Source organism: Rhinolophus sinicus, chromosome 5 (genome assembly GCF_057876585.1).
Source record: "Rhinolophus sinicus isolate RSI-liver-muscle chromosome 5, RSI-T2T, whole genome shotgun sequence".
Taxonomy (NCBI): domain Eukaryota; kingdom Metazoa; phylum Chordata; class Mammalia; order Chiroptera; family Rhinolophidae; genus Rhinolophus; species Rhinolophus sinicus.
The window spans coordinates 44,275,015-44,290,438 of record NC_142505.1 but is presented as its reverse complement, the minus strand read 5'-3'; the positions used below and the strand labels follow the sequence as shown (position 1 = coordinate 44,290,438).

The 15,424-nt window shown below is 37.4% G+C and overlaps 1 protein-coding gene across 5 annotated transcripts in view; it reads right to left on the bottom strand.

The window, feature by feature from the left end:
* Positions 1-15,424, bottom strand: part of RAD18 (RAD18 E3 ubiquitin protein ligase) — a 104,327-nt gene that overhangs the window by 23,412 nt on the left and 65,491 nt on the right. The window lies entirely within an intron of this gene.

The window sequence follows — 15,424 nt, the reverse complement described above, 5'->3', positions numbered from 1 at the left end:
ACAAGCCTCCAATGATGAAAACTCGAGTAGTTTCCAGTCTTTCACTATTATAAGCAATAATGCAATGAATAACCCTATGTATAGGTCATTTTGTATGACAGCAGGTGTACCTGTAGGAAAAATCCTTCCAAATACTGGGTAAAAGGCAAAACAATAGTACTTTTGGTTGAGCTTATCAGATTCCTCACCGTAGGGACTGTACCATGTAGCACTACAACCAGTAATAAATGAGTGTTTCCCCATGGCCTTATGACAGAGTACATTAGCAAATGGCAAGATTTTTGCCAAACTCAAAAGCTGAGAAATGGATTTAACTGCATTTCTTTCAGCAAACTGTTCATGACTTTTGTCCCTTTTTTCTACTGGGTTTGTGGGTCCTTTCCTTCTCAGTCTCTAGGTGTGCAAAAATACCTTGAATGGTTTTTAAAAGGTTCTACTACACCACTATAAATGATAAGAAAGTGTATTAGCATGTCTTTCATTGTCAAAACACGTGGACTAAGTTGTATCTGAAAGGTAAACATTTTTTTGAAGTTACTACATAGTTGAAATTCTCAGTTGATGAGAAAGGATTCCAAAGCAAGCATCTATTATATTTATCTTAATTTTACTTCTGGTTGCAATTCAAAGTCAAATTTGCTAGACTCTAATACCCTATACTATCTGTTATCAATGAGGGAACTCCAATTAACTACCCACTCTGTGCTGTACACCAGCAACTAAACACAACGAAAAAAAAATCTATTTATCTGGCTTTGTCTGCTGACTAAGCTCATTTAAAATTCTTGACCACAAATCTCAACTGGGCAACCCTCACTACCAGGCAATCCTATAACACTCATCCGGCATGTTCTGTTTCCTACTCTCAAAAAATCTCATACCTTCTCAAATTGCCTACCCACCATCCAACCCCACTCTCAGCTGATGAACCTGCCTTAACTACATAAAGAAAATAAAAGCAATGCTGGTAATGCCTCAATCAGATCTCCGACCTACAGAAGTAACTGCAAATGTCAGTAGTTGTTCTCTCTCCTTTCTCCACTAAGGTTTTCCCCTCAATCCACACCAGTCTGGTACCCAAAATCCACTCGAGACCACACCTGTTAATGAGATCTTTCTGTTGCTGAAAGTCCACTGCCCCTTCTCTAGTCTTACCTTATATGACTTCTCAGTTTTCTTCTGTTGGCTTCCATGATATGGCAGTGTCTTGGTTTCCCTCATCCCCCTGTGTTTTATTCTTTCTTGATCTCCTTTGCTCATTCTCTTTCTAAAGGTTTCTTCTTTCTAAATGGTGGAGTAAGAGACGGTTCTGTCCTAGGTGTCTTTTTCTTCTACACTCCTGCCCTACACGATCTCAGCCAACACCATGCCTTTAATGAGTATCTCTAGCCCTAATTTTTCCCCTTACCTCCACCTCCACCTCCTTGTTTCATATCCCTACTTGGTTATTTCAAGACCCAAAAGAAAACCCTTGATTACTAATATGACCCACCACCCAACCCCTGGCCAAGCTTTCTCAAATTTCCCCATTTTACCGAATAAGCAGTACCACTATTCACCCAGTTGCTAAAGCCAAATAGTTAGGCTTCATTCTTGATGCTGAGCTTTCTGTGCTCACCATATCCAAACCATATGCAAGTTCTGCCAATCCTACTTCCAAAATATTCCCCCAATCCCTTCCATTTGTATCCTCACTATTATTATCCTGATCCACTCCATCAAGAATCCTGGAATGGACTGCTACAAAAGCCTAACTGCTCTCCCTGCTCCACTCTTGCTTCATTGCTACCCCCACCCTTCTTCACAGCATCTGGAGTCATCCTTTTAAAACATATAAACTAGACCATATCAAATCAGATTAATATCGATAAGGCAGTTGATCCTCAACTTGATCTATATATTTAATGTAATTGCAACCAAAATTCCAGCAGACCTTTTTGTTTAGCAATTGACAAGTTGATTTTAAAGTTTATACGGAGATGCAAAGAATCTAGAATGGCCGAAACAATTTTGAAGCCCATGGTAGGCACCTCTGGCAGGCACCTCTGGCCTCCAGCGTCATCTCTTTATGACACACAAATAGTGTCATTTTCTATGTGCCAAAGACAAGGGTTAGAAAACACTGCATTAAAGAGAGAAGCATATCTTTTAGGTCAATCAGTTTAAACGCTTACAAAAAGTGACGAAAAATATCTTGTGTTGTTTTTTTAAGGAAGAAAAATAAAAGGATAATAGGTTAATTCCAAGCATTGGAGTCACCTTGGCTCTCTGAAAACAAGTCAATTTCAAAATATAATAAGCATTTGTGCTTATGTTTAACTTGCAAAATGAAGAGACAAAAGAAGACATCAACTCTGAGAGTCGAATGTAAGGGAAAAATATTTTTAATTAGCAAAATTGTCACTGCGACAACTAGATAATGAGTCATGGTCTCACGTTAAATAGGCTGGGGGACAAAAATCATGATGCTTCATTTTGTTTTATTCTTTAGACTGTCAGCAGGATAAATGACTGATACAAATAAAACCCCAATACTAAAAGATAACGAGATCATAGTAACAGGTTACAATGTGTAGTCCTGTAAGGAGAAACAAGTTAAAAGACAAGCAACATCTCAGGGATGCAAATTTCCTCTACTACTTGAGAAGCTTTCATTTGATTACAAGTCTCTTTAAAAACAGGGGAGGGAGGGAGGGAGGGAGGGAGGGAGGGAGGGAGGGAGGGAGGGAGGGAGGGAGGGAGGGAGAGAGAGAGGCGGGTAGGAAGCTCCTGAGGAAGCTTGCATGTCCTCTGCACAGCCAGGCCAACTTCTGTGTGGCCTACCCAGCTGCCCAGACAGAGAATGCACATCCCGTGTGTAAATGTGGGCCGCCTGGCCAACACCAGCTACCTAATCACAGGCACGCAATAGCAAGTCAAAGTTCAGACCAGTCTTAGGATCTGTTCAAGGAGAATTCTAAAACCACCTTATAGTGTTGGATTTTAGGCAGTGGATACTGACCTTCCCTGTGACTAAGTTTCCACATAAAATTAAGTATTTGACTAAATGATCTAGTGTGTGAGAAAAAATTATCCTTCCCAAGCTATATTTACCCCACCATTTAATGTTCTGATTCATATTTTTAAGTTATTTTTACTTTTACGCACATTCTAATAACAGGTTACAAATGGCTAATAAAATGTCCTTACTAGGGCAACAGAAGCATATGAAAGCACACATTAATGAATTCTTAAAGGCATCTACCATTGACTTCTGTAAAATTACCTACAAAAATACAAGCCTCTGCATTTGAAGTCGATCATGCTTTAACGCTTGAATCTCTCTGAGATACAAGAACAATGTGCACTACTTATGTGGTAAAATCAATAGGAGTAAGCAAAATCAGCACTTTAATATGTACCCAGGTTCCAGAGTGGGATTGTTTGTGTGGCAGTAAAGAGAACAGAGAAGATGTGTAACTTAACACTGCATGTCCTTCTAACACGGCAACCATAAAATCTACCATCTAAACCCAGACACTATGGAGGGTGATACAGGGTGCTATTAATAATGATGACAAGATAAGAAATGGAAATGGGCCTATCTCAGGGAAACCAGAACACAGTCATTCTACGTCTAACTGATATTTTTAACAACTCCATTAAAATGTGATTAACAAAGGAAGCAATGGTGCCTAAGCAAAGACTCGGATGTAACTCCTGTTGTAATGGGGAAAAGCCTGGGCTGAGATTTATTGGCTTCAGCTCTAGTAACTGAATGACTTTAGATCAGTCACATCACCTTTCTAGGTCTCCATTTACTTACCTGTGATATGATGTTCAACTACATTTAGTGACTTCTTGAGGTACCTTTTAACTTGAAAACATTTGTATTTTATCCCAACGTGCCCTTTTCATAGGTTCCAAAGATCTCCAGGGAGACCTCATAATACCTGTTCCGCTGATTTAAAAGCAAAGGTAATACGAAATAAGAAGGCAGAAAAAGAGCTCTGATTTTAACTTCCAAGGTGACTGTAAGAAATTATAGTCAACTGCTTAAAATTACAAATTCCAATAGCAAGATATGCAAATTACATATAATTTCTATTTCATTCACCAGAACAAAGCCAAAGGGATTCTGGTTCTTGTCTTTTTAAAAAAAAAAAACTAGAGCGAGTTCTTAACTGGCTGCCTACATTTGGGGTCTGGGAGTGTTGATCCAAAATAATTACTGATTTTGTCTAACATTTAGAAAGAACTGGCAGTTCCTTGCTCTTCTCAAAGCATTCTGAAAAATACATTCTTGGCTACTCCTTTTTTTTTTTTTAATGAAGAACTGAATTCTGAACCAGTCAAGATTCTATCTCACTTTTATGAATCAAGCCAAACATATGCAGAAGCCTATGGGACAAAAATTCCCATACACCTTATAACATGTCAGAAAAGTAAAAAGGGAAAACACACTTTAAAAAATTCACCTTAAGTGAGTATTACCATGTCATGCCAACCAAAACTCTCACCATTATGGTCATTGTACCCAAATCTTGGGTGAAGATCAGACATGGCTACAAGCCACGACATGAAGGTATCATTTGATAAATGTGGACCCTGGAAGGAACTGCCAAATTCCACAATCACTTCAGATACACAGGTAATAACCCACTATGGAATTTTAAAACTCTCTCCTGATACAAGAAACTGGAGGGTTCCAAGTAATTTTACAGAGGATCTTTATAGAATCATGACAGTTCATGAGTTTGGTTTAAAAAAAAAAAAAAATTGCCACCTAGGATTGACTCTGAATGCTGAAAAATCAAGAATTTATTATAAAACAACAAAAACAACTATGACAAAGAACCTCATCAGATTACCCAACAAAAAAAGCATAATAAAAAAGCCCCAAAAAGTGCCAACATGAACTGCCTGAGAGTAAAAGAAAACCTTATTATTCAACAAATAACTTTTGCCAATGAGTACTGGAGAAAAGATAAAACTATTTGTACTTCCATTGTTCTTGGAGGATTACTATTCAAACTACTTTTGCAAGTACATATTCACTGATAAAAACTGCTAACAGAAGAAGATGAGACATATTGCAAATTGTTTCTTATGATGAAATGTAAAGGATGCACCACATCCTCTGAGGCAAAATAATTCTATAAAGTAAAAATATTAGCACAAGAAAGCAAAACTGATTTAAAAAAATAAAACAACAGGGAGGAAAACAGAATCCTTCCCTCATGCTACATTTATGGATTAAATTTTAACATGTACAAGATGATGCATTTTATAGAATGCATTAAAACAGGGTTTATTAATTTATGTAACTAAATGTAACATCTAATATTAAATGAAAGGAAAAAAGAATATTTAGTAACTAAACTTACTACAACCTAGAAATAATGTTTACCACTTACAAAAATAACATTTTGATAACTTTGGTTTTCCAACATTCAACACTCTTTAAATACTTTCACATCAATATCCCTCTTTATTTTGAAAGAAATGTATTTTACAATATATTTCTTTCAAAACTAAACTTTTTATTTTTGAATAGTTTTATATTTACAGAAAAGTTGCAAAGATAGTACAGAAAGTTCCCATATGCCCCACACCCTGTTTCTTTTATTGTTCACATCCTACATTAGTCCGATACATTAGTTACAACCAATGGAGCCTCATTAACACATTATTATTAACTAAATCCCACACTTTATTTGTATTTCTTTACTCATCAACTAATGTCCTTTTTGTGTCCCAGGAACCATCCCGAATGACTACATTACATCTGTTTCCTTAGGTTCCTGTAGACTCTGACAGCTTCTCCGACTTTCATTGTTTTGGATGACCTGGACAGTTCTGAGGTGCTGGGCAGGCATTTTGTAGAATGACCCTCACTGGAATTTGTCTGATTTTTTCTCACAATTTGACTAGGTTTTTGAATGTGGGGGAGGAAGACCACAGAGGTAGTGTCATTCCCATCACAGCTCATCAAGAGTAACTGCCATCAATGTAACAATGCTGTTGATGTTGACTTTTATCTCTTGGCTGAGGTAGTGGCTGTTAGGTTTTTGTTTTCTCTTCTTTTTCCTTCCTTTCCCTTCCCATTCCCTTTCTTCCTTCTCTCTCTTACTCCTTTCCCCTCCCCTCTCTGTCTCTCTCACTTTTTCTAGCACTTCCTTGCTTCCTGCCCCAGCCCTGAAATCAGCCATTTCTCCAAGAGGCACTGGTTCCTTTTTTAAGAGAATGTTGTTAGAAACCAAGATGAGTGCACTGGGCATGCTGCTGCAACGTGGTGCCCTTGCTTTTTATGGCCCTGGCAGCTGATAGAACAAAGAGATACATGGTTGTATACTAGCTAACTTGTACACACAGATCTATCATTATTTCTGTGTGTATCCATCTGAATTGATATTAAGATGAAGACATCAGTTCATTTTAAGGTCTCCAATTCTAATCCAGTAACACACGGAGTTTCAGCCTTACTTGTCTGTAATCTCCCACTTCAACGGTGACAAACCTCACTCCCATTTGCCATACATTTTAAGACAAGGACACAAAACTAACATGACAGAAAAAAAGTTATATGATGATACAGATGGGTAGGAATTAAAAAAAGTCATCTGAAATAAGTCAGTGAGAAAAATTTCAGCAAATACATATTTAGAGAAATATTTAAAGTCCACACATCAGTACAAATCAAATAGTACAGATAAGTACATTTCAGAATACCACTTTCTGGGGTGGCCAGATGGCTCAGATGGTTAGAGCACGAGCTCCCAACAAGGTTGCCAGTTCAATTTCCACATGGGATGGTGGGCTGCGCCCCCTGCAACTAAAGATTGAAAACGGCGACTGGACTTGGAGCTGAGCTGCGCCCTCCACAACTAGATTGAAGGACAATGACTTGGAGCTGATGCGCCCTGGAGAGACACACTGTTCCCCAATATTCCCCAATTAAAAAAAAATACTACTTTCTAATCTTAAGCATGAAGAAGCAATGTTGTGTAAAAAAATAAAAATGAAAATAATTACCATTAGATGTGTGCCAAAGAGAAGGCTGGCTTTTTTTTTTTTTTTATGTCTAAGGAGGGTTCAAAGTCACACAATATGATCACCTATTAATAAGGAACTTCTAAAGACTTTCCGTAAGGCTTATTCTGCCAGACCCAGCAGAGCAACTTCAGCAGTGGGAGAGGATGTCTACACATACCACAGTCCTCAGATCTCTGTTAAGGAGAAACAAAGCAGGATAATAAGGAAATGTTCCTGACAGTCAAAGAAGTATCAGTGGTTCTATGCTTGTGATTTCCTGCCTTAGGCCGAGAAATTTTTATTTATATGTTGATAAACTTCAGTTTGATGATGGATTATTTCGAACTTCGGCTTATTGTCACACGAGACGAAAAAGTAAATTATTTCTCATCATCAAGCACATTTTCTCCCATCAGGCTGAGGACCCACTGTCTCAGAGCTGTCTGGATCGTCGGTCCCCTTCTCCCCCCACACGTGCTTGTCTATCACTTCTTCCACAGCCCCAGACATCCCTATCATTTCCCGTCCTGGCAGCAACACACGTCCAAGTGTTTGGCAAACCGGTGTGTAGAGTTGCAACGAGCTCTGGAATGCCTACATACATTCCTAATTCTCTCGGGCTAGACATACAGGCAAAAGGCTACAGCACCCCATTTACATGAAGAAAGCGTATGTGGAACCAAACCATTTTCCTGTCTTCCGCTGGAATCACTGCCTTGACAGATCCCATTGGTGCCCTGCCCCTACACCCTTGCCCCTACCCTATCAGTGTACCAGGCTTGACTTCCACCTGTCAGTGCCTTTGTCTGAGGTGTCCTCTCACTGCTGGAGTCTGCTCTGTTGCCAGCATGGAAGGCTGCAAGCAGCAGAGAGCAGCCCTCCCCGCCCCAAATCACTGATCCCCCTGCCCCTTGCCCCTCGGTGGGATAATTCAGGCGTTGTAAACCAGCTCCCAGTTCCCAGAAGAATTAAACTCCGCTTGATCACAGTGACATCTGGCTTGAAAACATGCCCCCTAAAATGCTGTCTTCCCTTTCCTGTCTCACTTCCCCACTCCCTTCACCTTCCAAATTAACCACTTCCACTTAAAGCCCTACCTCGAGGTCTGCTTCTCAGGAAACCAAACCATTTCAAAAATGTTAAGAGCAAGCCAGCGTGGCCACAGCAGCATTATCAGTCAGAAGAACTCGGGCTCTGAGGTCAACTAGACCTGGGTTCAAGTCCCTGTACAGCCACATCCTACACAACTGATGTAACTCCTTTGATCTTTCATTTTGACCTCTCTAAAATGGGTTTGACTCTGGACTGAATGATATAACGTATGTGACACTCTTAGCACTAAGATAACACACCATACTGCCTACAATAACAAGACTCTACCATCCACTGTTTCATCAATATAACTTGATTTATCCAGGAGACTCTTGTCCAGGAAGATAACCATGGAGTCAAAAACTTCCTCAAAGAACCACCAGCTTTTCAACAGAAAGCATCAAAAGACATACCCTCAGGGCTCTTCGAAGCCCTCATCTCAAAATCCTCATCTTGCTGTATCCACCAATTCTGCTTAGGTTTACCCAATCCTACCCCAGGCCTGTACTGAAAAGACTTGCCTGAAACCAAACTTCAAGATAACACACATCTCAATTTAGTGCTTCTGGCTATCAGAGGGCTTTACTTTGTTGATAAAGGTAGTGTTTCCCCTTCCCTTCAATAAACTATAAATTCAGTTTGGTCTTATCAACTGGCTGATGGTGCCAGTACTTCATATTCCTTACATAAATGTCACAATGGCACTTTTTCTGGTAAGGTTTCCCCACCATTCCCCAATTTATTCAGAATTTAGGAAAAGCTAAAATTTAACTACTTAAATTTTCCAACAAATGGGATTCTAATCTAGATTTCTTCACGTTTTTGTTTTTTGCCCTCTTATACTTAAGAATTCTCAAGCGAGCACTTCCAAAAATGGCGGAAAGTTAAGAAAAGTCGTACCAAATTATGTCACATGCACAGCGTTTATGTCACAGGGCCCAGTGCCCTGCACCTGTGTCTGGCTGGCCTTCCTACACAAAGCTGCTGCCACTAACTTCGCATCATGGAAGAGGTGACTACTTATGCCAGCAATTGTGGAAAGTTAAAATGTACTCATTCACACCTTATCGGACGCAGGTCCTTTTAGGACCGACACTTGGCATCTACAGGAAGGTTCATGGTTACCCAGCGGTGAAACTAGCTGGTCTTGGTGAGTACTGAAATCACAGTCCCCACTGCATGAGCCCATGTTATCTAACACACCAAGCAAAAGTACCCATATTAGGTTGATTCTGAGCAGATCAACTGAAGTAAATGAAAAACATACTCACCATGCCATGTAGATCCCTGGCTACCACTTTTGTTGGTCAATAAATCAAAAGTATAAATCTTTCCTTTAGAAAATCTCCTAGTAGAAACAAACTCCTTTGATTATGGACAAGTCTTTTGAATACATTTTTTAATCTTAATAATGTCAAACCTACAAAAATGACTCTTACACACCATTCCCCCAGATTTTCCGATTGTTATCATATTGCCACATTTGTTTTTATCACTGTGTGTTTTTGTATATGAATATGTATATGAACATGTGTGTGTATACTCACATACGTTTTCTTTTTTTAACCACTGTAAGTTGCAGCCATCATGCCCCTTTAACCCTTCATTGTGCATTTCTTAAGAACAAACACACTCACTCATTTAAATGACCATGATAAAATTATCAAAATCAGGAAACTGAATATTGATATAGTAACTACTACTCTATAGAGCTTATTCAAACTTCTCTAGTTATACCAAAAAACAATGCCTCTTTTTAACTTCTTTTGTCTAAAACAAAAGTGCACAAATACTTTTTTAAAATAATGACCTAAAGGTTCTTCCAAAGAAAAGCATGACTATGATTCATCTCTGCATGGAGATAAAGCTTCCTATCTAGAGTCATAAACAAAAGCATCTTTTAACTTAGCATGCAAGAAAAATGAAGTTTTTCTCCTTGCCAAAACTCAGGGAACAAAAGCTCTCTCTTCTGAATTAAGAAGAACAATAAGTTAATTTACAAAAATTTGGACAAGTTTTGAACTCCTGGAAATCATCTAGCAAGAAGTGATATAAAAATCTAAAATTTTTATCAATTTGTTTATCATCTGTTTTCAGGTTGGCAAGCGAGAAATCAATATAAAATTCATAATTCCTATTCTTAAAGAAGTACTTAAGAGTTAAGAATCAAGTTAGAAACAAAGCGGTTTCATCCTAATAACAATTTGAATTGGATATACCTATTGGATCTTAAAATAAGATTATTCTTAGCTGTGGTCTGCCATATTATGTAAGTTTGAATACTGCTCTAACACAAAGAAAAGCAACATCTTTCTTCCACAATATAAAAGTAATAGCTGTATTACAGCATGACTGCATGAATTTAAAAAAAAAAAATCACAATATATCTATACTCACGTTAGATCTAAAACAGCATGACTTTTCTATTAAAAAGAGAAAAAGGCGTAAAAAAATGATAAAATAATTTGACTCTTCCGTTTAAAAAATGTTCATCTACCTATCCATACACATTTCTATATTTAGAAGAATGTGCAAATTAAAATATTAACACAAAGTTATTTCTGGCTGATACAATTATAAAATTTTATTATGTTTCGTTTACCAAAATTTTCTAATTTTCACAATAAACATGTATAACATCTAAATTTAAAAGTATTTTTAAAAATTTAGGGCTTTACAGTGAAACTAACAAAAGTACCATAAAAACAAAAAATGATAAAAAGTTTTATAAAAAAACAAAAGATATAAAGATAGAAATACTTCAATATACAAGGAATAAATATAATTTTAGAAGGTTGATTCATGATCTGCAATGGACAAGTGGTAAAAAAAACACAGATAATTTACCAGCCATTACACTTGTCAAAAATAACAGGATTATAGAATTTTAGAGTTGGAAACAATCTCAAAAAAGTCACTAAGGGTAGTGCCCCATCTCCCTTCTGTCAGTTGCCTAAATATTATGGAAAATAAATGTTGGACCATATAAAGACCACTTATCTCTGATATGCTAATTCTACCAAAAGCATTTGGTTGTGATGGGTTCCTTTTCACTTTGAATTCTCTTTCTGATTTCTACTGTTAATTACCCTAATCAAGTGGGTATCTCTTTAGACTATTTAGGTTTTAGAATCACTAAATAACACTGGCACTAACCAATGGATCGCTATGCTTTGTGACAGCCTTCTGCCAGGTTAGCACCAACTAGTATTATACTTTATGAGTTTTTAACTGGGGGATGAAATTATGTCTGAAGTAAGTCAGGGACCTTATTCATATTCAGATACTGCATTTAAAAAATCTAAAACAACAATGATGGCAAAATGAACCATTATTTTATGTCACTAAGAGAGAAAAAATTGAGGTCAATTTAACTATAATACTTCCTTTTTTCTCAGAATTTTTACACATCCAGAAAGTTCTTTTAAACATATATAGACATAGGTTGTACATATATAAAAAATGTACACCCCTGTTGTACATATATAAAAAAAGAACTGAAATAAATTGATTAAAGTATTCCTAAAATGTCTTCATATTCAGGGCCCAACTCTTCATCATGTTTTGACTCAGCCTATAATGTCTTATTTCTTCCTCACAAAGTCATCGGCTATACCACCGAGAGCACCAAAGATACAGCATTTCTCAAAAGTACTCAACTATTACCTCCAGAAATTTCATCTAAGCCACTGACACCCACTCTGCAAACTGAACTTATAATTTTCTTTCCTCGATCACATCGCATGTGACTGGAAGATAAGCAGCTTCTGCTCAAAGACAGTCAGAAGTGTCTGACAAATTGATGTGTGACACCCTAACAAAAGTCCCTTGCAAGAAGAAAGTCAGACATGATGTTATTACTTTGAAATTTTTCCATCTATTCCAAGGGATTTGGCCATCTCTCCTTCAGTTGATCATGTATTAATTTATATTTATTAATAGGCAATGCTGTGCACAGAGTTCATTAACAAAATGTAATGCATCCTCAGATACTCATGGGTATCTTCCTATAAATCATTTGCTTTGTAAGAAAATTTGGAATTGCAGTCATTCATCCAATGGTGAATACTACCTTGATTTAGTAAACTGCTATGAAGTTCACAGAGGAAGTCGAAATTACTTCCCGCTTAATGACAAGAATAAGAGAAGACAGAGACCAGAGGACGGGCTGAAAGAAAGGGGCCAACCAAGAGCAAACGCAAGGCATGATTATGACCGATGCAGCAATGTCTTGGAGGAGGTGGATGAATTGGTTTTAAGAAACAATATGTCCTTATCTCATCACTGACAGGAAAGAAGAGTCTTTAGAAATGTCTTTCTCTTACAATTGACAGGAAAGAAGAAGTCAGAAATTATAAGAAACCATAAGATGGAAAGAAAGACCTGGAGACAGGTTGGATTAGCTGGCCTCGGTGAACTGCGAGACGAAGCGTCCACTGAAAGTGAGAAAACAGAGACAGGCAACTGATTTGGAATAGGTGCCATGGGAAACGTAACAGGGAGTAAATTAGAAGACTGTGCCTCAGTATGGCAAGCACCCAGCTGAGGCCAAATTAAATGAATTTTGAATGGAACTAATCAGCCCAGGCTCACAACTTTCTTTAGCAAAGGAAGTAGGAAAAAAAAGATAAATTGTGGGATTTACTCTATGATATAGTTTAAGAATTAAAATGAAGGAATTGAGGGCTGTACAAGCATTTTTGAAGTGTTCAGCCATAGAGTCAGTCACAAGTTTGGCAGCATTACTGAAGAAAACTTAATTGATTTGGTTTTTATAAAAGTAGACTAATAATCATGTATTTATCAAAGACTCTCACATCTATTATCTCATTTCATCTTCCCAGATCTGATATATTTCATATGCTTTTTATAGATATGAAAACAGACTTCAAAAGACTGAATCCCAAATCACTGAGCAGATCCTGACCCGAAGCCATTCAGCTGTAAGCCGACTACACCATAGCTGCTTCCCACTGCATATTTACTCCCTGACAGTATACTCTTAAATCATTTGCAAGTGGTCTGTCCTGGTATCAAACCAAATACCAGTTAAGGCTCACTTCATCCCCACTCTCCCTTTAGCCTAGTTTCTAGGTCTTATGCAAGGAAGAGACTATACCTTTTAAACTCAAAAATCTTAGACTGACAAAAGGAGAGGAAAATGAAAAGGGGAGTATAAAAAAGAACGCAAATAAAATTAAAATTTTAAAGATTAGCACATTTAATATTTACGACGTGTCTTACCCGTATTCATATTTGAGGTATGAGTAATAATAGACACTGCCTGCCCACTTTCTCAAGGCAAGCCACGCAAATACTTACATGTGGTCTCTAAAGCTAAGCTTCCAAAGTGTACGAGCAAACTTAGTGATATTTTTCCTTGTTAAAATTGCAATTAGAAGCCCACATGTCCATCAACTAATAAATGAATAAAATATATACCCATACAATGGAATATTATTCCACAATAAAAAGGAACAGAGTACTGAAACTCGATACAACATCGATGAACCTTGAAAACATTATGCTAAGTGAAAGAAACCAGTTACGAAAGACCACCTATTATATGATTCCATTTATGTGAAATGTCCAGAACAGGCAAATCTATAGAGACAGAAAGCAGACTAGTCGTTGCCAGGGGCTGGCTGAGCTAGGACAAAAGGAGGAGTGACTGTTAATAGGTATGACAAAAATGTTCTAAAATTGTGGTGATGGTTGTACAATTCTGTAAACATACTAAAAACCATTGAATTGTACACTTAAATGACTGAATTGTATGGTATGTAAATTATAACTCAATAAAGCTGTTAAAAATTGGCAACAGGAGGTAGTTTTATGGGTCATGGGTGTATGCGTGTGGGTGTGGGTGTGTACATCTAGACATATACACATGCATAACTAATTAAAATGTGAAATAAAATGTAAGAACTTAACATTTTTTGCATTTTAATGGTTTAATAATCCTCTCACAGTTCAGTGACGCCAATAAGTCTGAGGCCAAGACCTAGAAACTCATCCTATTTCCCATACTCTTACCACCAGATAAATATACTGGCTGCCATGTTGTTCCCCTTTCACTTTCCTCCATTCCTACTCCAAGTTCATAAAAATGTCCCGTTTCACCCCGGTATTCTGAAACATTCAGGCATCCTGTGGCTGTGGTTAAAAACCAACTCTTACTCCCCTGGACTCTGGTGTTCCTCCATTTTTACCCTGCATTCCTATAAGACTTGTGTTTAAATATAAATACTACCCACTGAACTTGCAAGAATGGTCTTATCTAGAATAACTGTGCAGTAGTACCACACTGGGAGAAAACTCAGGATACCATGTTTCCCTTCCCCAACTTGAGATACAATGTTTTTGACCTTGGAAACATTAGGAGTGAGGTGAGATTTTCCCTCCCTAACACTTGATTCTGGGTAAATTGAAACTGGAACACTAGGAAAGCAGAGGGTCTCTGAGTATGCTCCTTCTTCCTAATTTCATGATCCAAATTAGACATAACCTATCATTCTAGAGCACTGTTAACATTTTTTAAATATTGAACAAATGATCAAAGATTATGTAAGGAGAGCTTTACCACAGCTTTAGGCATATAAGTAGAACACTGGGGAAAATGTAGATATCCGACAGAAATTGAAGAGTTTGGTCAATTGTCGTACAGAAACATAAGAGAACACTGCATGCATACACACACACACACACACACACACACACACACACACACACACACGTTATAAAGACAAGGTAGAAACATGGGTAATATTTATGATGCAAAGTGAAATGCCAACATAAAATGGTATATATATCATGACTATATATCAAAAAACTATGTCCTCTAATAATACATCTTTTTTAAATATCTTTTAAAAAATCATTTGGAAAATGATTCACCTCCAAATCTCTCATTTTAAAGTTTTCCCATCGATTCTACTTGCTCAATTAAATTTTTCTTTTTTTGTTTAACTCACCTAGGCCCTATCTTTTTGGTGATCACTATTTTCTAGTGCAGTTGTTTTTATCTCCTTCGCTCATTATCTTGACAAAAATTTCATTGACAAAAGAGGGCCTATCCTCTCTTTTCCAACTCCAGGAAAAATATCTATTTAAAGGCTACAGAGTAGAAAACGAATCCACCCTGTGATTGCTGCACATACTCTCCCACATCTTGCCTTGCTATCACTGTCAAGTTACCAAGCAGCAAAAGGAGACGTAGTGGAAGAAAACTGAGGAACTGCGACCAGGCCCCAAAGTTATTTTCTAATTATTTGTGCCTATCTAGCTTAGTGTGCACAGGAACTAGAAATTTAAAATA